The sequence below is a fragment of the Myodes glareolus genome, chromosome 22, assembly GCF_982192425.1.
Source record: "Myodes glareolus chromosome 22, mMyoGla1.1, whole genome shotgun sequence".
Classification (NCBI taxonomy): Eukaryota; Metazoa; Chordata; class Mammalia; order Rodentia; family Cricetidae; genus Myodes; species Myodes glareolus.
The window spans coordinates 31,888,022-31,894,505 of NC_142047.1; the positions used below are offsets into that span (position 1 = coordinate 31,888,022).

Consider the following 6,484-nt stretch of genomic DNA (forward strand, 5'->3'; position numbering starts at 1 on the left):
TGGGTCTCTGCAACTGTTCCCATCTGTTGTTGGAGGACGCCTCTCAGATGACGACTGGAAGGCACTGATCTATAAGTCCAGCAGAATATCGTTAGGAATCATCTTCTTGATACCACCGCACCCTGCCCTCTCTCTTCATTCCCTTAGACTAGTGGAATTTAACATTACACTAGATCTCTTGGATATCTAGTCTGGTTCTTGATTACTCAAGCAGTGTAGGTTTCCATGAGAGTTTCTTCTCATGGAGTGGGCCGTAAGTCAAATCAGACTGTTGGTTGGCTACTCCCACAAGTTATGTGCCACCATTGCCCTAGCATATTTTGCAGGCAGGATGGATTGTAGCTAAAAGGTTTTATGGTTGGGTTGGTATCTACATGTCTCTTTTGGTAGAGTGCAGAGTATAGTATCTTTCCACACCAAAAAGACTAGAACATTGGGGTGAAGACTTCAGGCAGGCACCAGCTCTATCTCTCCATTTTCAGTCACTGTGGGTGTTTTCTTTAGCAGCGGACCCCCACTGTCAGTTTGCTGAGAGCAGTCTTTTTTTTCTTAGCAACAGCCTGGATTGTTTGGGGATTTCCAAGGGACCCCATTGGCCAACAACTTAATTAAATGTGACCTGGTCCCACCAATGAAAAACTCGCCTGGCCACAGAGATGGCCAGCTGGAACTCCGTATTCCTCATCACTAGGAGTTCTTGTTAGATCACATTCATGCATTCCAGCAAGTTTACATTGCTCTAGGTTTCTACCCCCACCCCAAAAATGTCCCCCAATTCCAGGCATCTCTCAAAACACTCTCTCCCTCTACGCCATCTTCCCCTACACCTGATCCCCTCTTCCCTCTTCCCACCTGCCCTCAGTTTGTCCATACCTTATAGATGTGTGTATGTGTGTGTATAAGGTTACTCTATAAACTTGTACAACTAAAATATTAAAATATGAAAAATTAAAATAATATCTTACTGTTACATTTGTAGTATGAATTTTTGTTGCAAGATCTTTTTTAGATATTTGTACTGGAACAACATTCTTCCAGTGTTTTGCCTTCTAGTTAAATACATTAACAGTCACTTACTTATACTAAAAGTAGGTCCTTTTAACGAGGTCCAACTAACATTTCCTTTTATGAATTTTTCTTTTGTGTTGTAACAGTTACTATCCACTAGCAAACAGAAATGTGCTTTTTGTTTGTTTGTTTTTTCGTTTTTTGTATTTTTCCAAAGCCGTGTCAACCCAGTTTCAGGACAGACCCAACCCCAGGAAGAGTTAGCAAACACAAAATAAATTCAGGGCTATTTTGTGGAAATTTTGCTTCATTTTGCTTTATCTTGCTGGCCTTTTGCCTTTTTGATTGACTTTCATTTTCATTTCTATATTTTTCCAGGGGGTTATTTCTTGTTTGGGGGCTTGTTTGTTTGCGTTTTTTGAGACTGATGCATGTGACTGAGTGGAGAGGTTAATGCGAAGGATCTGGGAAAAGCTGGGTAAAAACAAAACAAAAGCTTGATCCAAACATATTGTATGGAATATATTCTAATAAACATCCCCACAGAAATATTGGTGTTATGTAGACTTTTTCCTTTATTTTCTTCTAGATGTTTTAGTGTCTGCTATTCTGTGATGTGCTTTGATTTGTGAAAGTGTAAGGTTTCTGCACAGATACCATTATTTCATAATTTGTTTTTTTTGAGTCTGTTCGTATTTGCATTTTCTTTTCTATAATCAAATCCTTATTTCCTTGATTGTTTTCCCTGTCTCAATTTTATTTGGTGCCAATTCAATTATTTTCCTCCCTCTTTCCTAATGTTTGCATGTAACATTCTTCCTGTTATTTGTTTGAGCCATTAAGATGTGTTGTGGACTTCGGACCTTTTATCTTCCCCCATGTAAGTGCCTATTATGATCAAGTATCCTACTGAGCTCTTCTTGCATTTTATCCTTTGAATTATGAAGTTCTCTCATTTTCATTTGTCTGGGAATATTTCTAGTTTCCTTTGTAAATCATAACTTTTTAAGAAAGTTTAATTTAATTTCTGCATATTTGTGAATTTCTCTCACTTTTCCATGTGTTACTGTTTTCTAATTCCATCCCTCTTTACACAGAGAAGGTATTTTGCATGATTTTAAACCTTTCTAAAAATTCATGTGACTATTATATAATTACAATATTTTCCCCTTCCATTTCTTTCCTCCAAATTCAAACATATGTCCCTCCTCACTCTCTTTCAAGTTCATGACTTCCTTTTACATTAATTGTTGTTGCATGTATATACCTGTATATGAATCTGTATTCTTTATTATGACTTGCTTACCCTGTCTAATGTTACTTGTATGTATGTTTGCAGGGCAGACAATTTGGTATCAGACAGTCAATTGATGTGCACTTCCCTTGGAAAGATGATTTCTCCTGCTCTCAGAATTCCTTAGTTGCCTGTAGTTCTTTATGTAATGTTGAGGCCTCATAGTCTTCCCACTGTTCACTTTGGCATGTTCATTGTTGTCATCCTTGTTTTGTTCACATTGGGCATTTGTCTTGGAAGGCATTATGGGTATGGCTTCTGACCTGCTAGGTGACCTAATGCATGATAAATTTCCCGATCGTCTGGTCCTGTCAATATTCCCTCCTTCTCTTCCCCTTAAGAGTTAGGTGTGGCAACGTTTTGTAGATGTATTCATTGGTGGGCTTGACTGTTAATCCGACATTTAGTCCTATCTGGTTGAAATTACAAGTGAATTTAAAAAAAAAATATTTGTTCTGTTTTTGGAACGAGTTAGAGTATGAGGCTATTCCATCTAGTTGCTGAGTCACAGAATTCAGGCTTCTCTTCCTTACTGATATGCCTATTTATTCCACCCAGCCTTTCAAATGAGGAGTTAACTCCTGCAGTTTTTACCATATAGCTCTATCTATGGCAGCCCTTAAAAACACCAGTGGCCCATTTCTATAATTATAGGCTCTGTTGTTGCATATGCAGCTTGTGTACATTGTGTAATATTTACATCTATTATTGTAATATAATATATATACTATATATATTATATATAGTATATATATATACACAATCTATATATTGTGTAATATTAAATCTAAGATTCAAGTCATTTGATAATGTATCTTTTCAAACAATACATGATATCCTTATTTTTCCTAAACTCCGTTTATCTAACACTGGTATTGTTACCAGAGAGTGGCATTCCCATCATCTAACTTTACTTACTTGTGGTTTTAGACAACACTGAATTTCTTCTGACGAAAGCCTGCTCTGACTGTGTTCCTCTTCTATATTTGGTAATTCTGTCCAACTTTCTCATCACTGCCATTTAGTTGAACACTTTAATTCATTTACATTTTAAATTTTAAATAGTTTTTGATAAAGGATGCCTTACGTCACCCATCTTGCTTCCTGTTTTCTTTTTTGTGTACATGTCAAATGTTCCTCAGTTTCTCCCACTTGACTTTAATGTGTGTCATTTACTTTTTGTACGTAACATTTTAATTATTTTCCCATTTCTTTTTCTCTATACAGCTTAGCATTTGTTTCCAGTGGTTACCCCAGAGATCATAACTGACATTGTAACATATAACAACAAACACTGAATCAATGTTAATCGAGTCAAATGTAAATTATTTTTGATTTTTACAACTTTATTGCCCATCAAAATCAATTTATTACTATTGTTTTATACCTTTATTTTTCTCATCAAGTAGCAAACTTTAATATTAATTGTTCATTTTACACAATATAGCACGAGAAGCAAAGGCTCTCACTAGGAGCTGAGTCAAGGGGCTGGGGCTCTGAGCAGACCAAGAACAGAGCCACCCAGGGAAAAACTGGTTCTGGAGGTCCTTGTGGAAGAATAGGTCAGGTTTCAGTAGGAAGGGAGACCTGGAAGAGAGCTTTGTAAGGCCTGGAGACTGAACCCAGCAGTGAAAGTCACCAAGAAGGAGAAGCCAGCACCATCAATGTCACAAAAGGCTGTGATAAGTAAATTTGCCTGTCCAGGGCACAGTACCCATTAGAAGTGGCAATCCCAGTCCATCCCCTGCTCTCTGAGAGTCTTACTGGGGTAGGAGCTGGAAGGCCCCAGGTCCTCTCAAATGATAGAATTGTACTATAGGACTTGGTGAAGCGGAAAGAGCTTCCTGACAGCTGAGCCCCTCCAAGATGCCCAGCAATGTAGTTCTGTTTGCTGTCTGGCCCATCAGGCTGGACCTTGGACTGCTTAAAGCAGCATAGGCAGCACGTGGAGTGGTAGGTGTCTGCTCCACCAGTCACTGCCACCTCTTTCTCCAGGCCTAGCCTCTTGTGTGTAGTAGCTTCTCAGAAGCACTCCATAGACATAGAAGTCAGCTTCACTATATTCTCGGTCAGGGGCACCAGATTCAAAATGCTCCCTAAAACCTTCCTCTGCAAGGTTCTGTCTAGTGCTGCCCACAATCATGTCTTGCCTACACTGACCATAACTTTGCAGAACTCCAAGTCAGGAGAAAACTTCCCTTCATCAATGGAAGCGACATCCACATCCAGGGCCCCCCAGACCACATCCCAGAGCAGACAGACTGGCCGTGCACCCATGGTGTTCTGGTCATGTGCAGAGAACCTGCTGCTATAGCATAACACACTTGGCATACTTGTTCTGGGTGATTTGAAAGTGCCAAACTTTCCTTTCATAATCAACTCAGTGCTTTTTCCTGAAAATATGGGCACAAAAATAGCTGAATCTGCCCCCCAGGTCTTGCTGGAGGAGCTGGGCCACACAGTGGCTATTGCAAACTTTGACGTGGGGTCTGTGAGTAGGGAACTACTTTTATTTTTTCATCGTATAAACGAACTTGGACCATTCCACAATTAAAATATTGTAATATTTAATTTAATTTAGCCTGACTATTTTTTACGTAAAAATTGCAATTAGTGTAAATAGTATTAGCTTTCAAGCCTGAATAACTACCTTTGGCACTTCTGGTAAACACAGGTCCACTACTGACAAGGGTCTCAATACTTCTTTATATGTAGTGTTTTAACTTCTCCTTCAAAGATAGCTAAACCAAGTATAAAAGTACATGGTTAGTCTGTTTGTTTGTTTGCTTTTCAGCATATTAAAAATTTCCCATGGCTGGTGGGAATATATTTACAGCCTGTCTGATGCAATTCCATTCAGGTAGATGCTAGACATTCAAAGGCCAGCCTGGGACCCCCAGGAAATAGCTACTCTACAGGCCTACCTGGCACACTATGTTGGTCAAAATGTGATGGAGAAAAGGGAAAGAAAGAGAAATGGGATGGTTCATGTGCTGTGGAAGGAAGCAGAACTGAAGAAGTTAAGGTGGTGAACGGTAGACTGATGTGGGGAGCCTGCTTGCCATCTGGGGTCATGACAATATCCAGACCAGGCTACTGCCAAGGATTATGTTTGGGTCTTTGATCCTACCACAGTCAGTATCTGTATGGACATCCATGGCTCATGTTGCCACCAAAGGCCACAAGGATGGCTAGTGTCTGGGCTGCCACCTGTGACCATGTTGGTATCCGATGGTCATTGGGACCATGACAATCTGGATGACCTGTGCTACCATCTGGGGCCATAGTGGCATCCAGATCAGGCTGCTGACAAGGACCATGTCTGGTTCCGTGGTCCTACTGCAGCAAGGGTCTGTGTTGAAGTCCAAGACTAATGTTGCCACCAAAAGTCACATGGAAGCCCAGGGGCAGGGCTGCAATCTGTGACCTTGTTGGAGTCCAGGGGACACTTACCACCACCAGAGCCATCTTGATCAGTGTGACCTGAGCTTCCACCAAGAGTCAAGATGTCATCCAGGCAGGAACTGCTCATGAGGGCCATGTAAGGGTCCATTGTCCTGCTATAGCTGGGCCCAGTATTGATGTCTGTGACCTGTGTCACCTTGGGGGCCATATGAACCATGAGTGATGAAATTAGAGGTCCTTGCTGTGAAGCATGATTAGTAAAAACTCAGAGAGAAAGAGAGAGAGAGATTGGGGTTCACAGGAAGATACAAAGAGCAAAGCAGCCAGTCACTGGCTCTTACCTTGACCTCAGTCCAAAATGGCGATCCTGCCTCCAGGAATCTCAGAATAAGACTGTGCCTGGGAGCTGTCTCCTCCCATTTTATAATCCTATCTGGGACTGGGATCAAAAATGCCCACCACCGGGATTAAAGTCACACAGCATTCGTTTCTATGGCAAACTAGTATAGCTACTGGGCTTAAAGGTGTGTGTTGTCACTGTCTGTAAGACTTACCAGTGTGGCTGTTTTACTTTCTCAATCCCCAAGCAAGCTTTATGTATCAAAATACATTGAAATGCCACTATATTGCTGAGCTGGCTCCACGCTTTCCTAGCCCTGGGAAAGTTGGTCATGCCCTTCATTGAATTCTAAAGCAAGAGAGCTGAACCCCATGACTCAGGATATATCCAAGGGGAGTATCAATGAGGATCCAGTGATGATGGTACCAGAAACCAGA

At 40.8% G+C, this 6,484-nt stretch overlaps 1 pseudogene; it reads right to left on the minus strand.

Annotated features, from left to right (window-relative positions):
* Nucleotides 1-520: 520 nt before the first annotated feature.
* LOC146890303 (thymidine kinase, cytosolic pseudogene) lies at nt 521-5,924 on the minus strand (annotated as a pseudogene).
* Between the last annotated feature and the right edge of the window lie 560 nt (nt 5,925-6,484).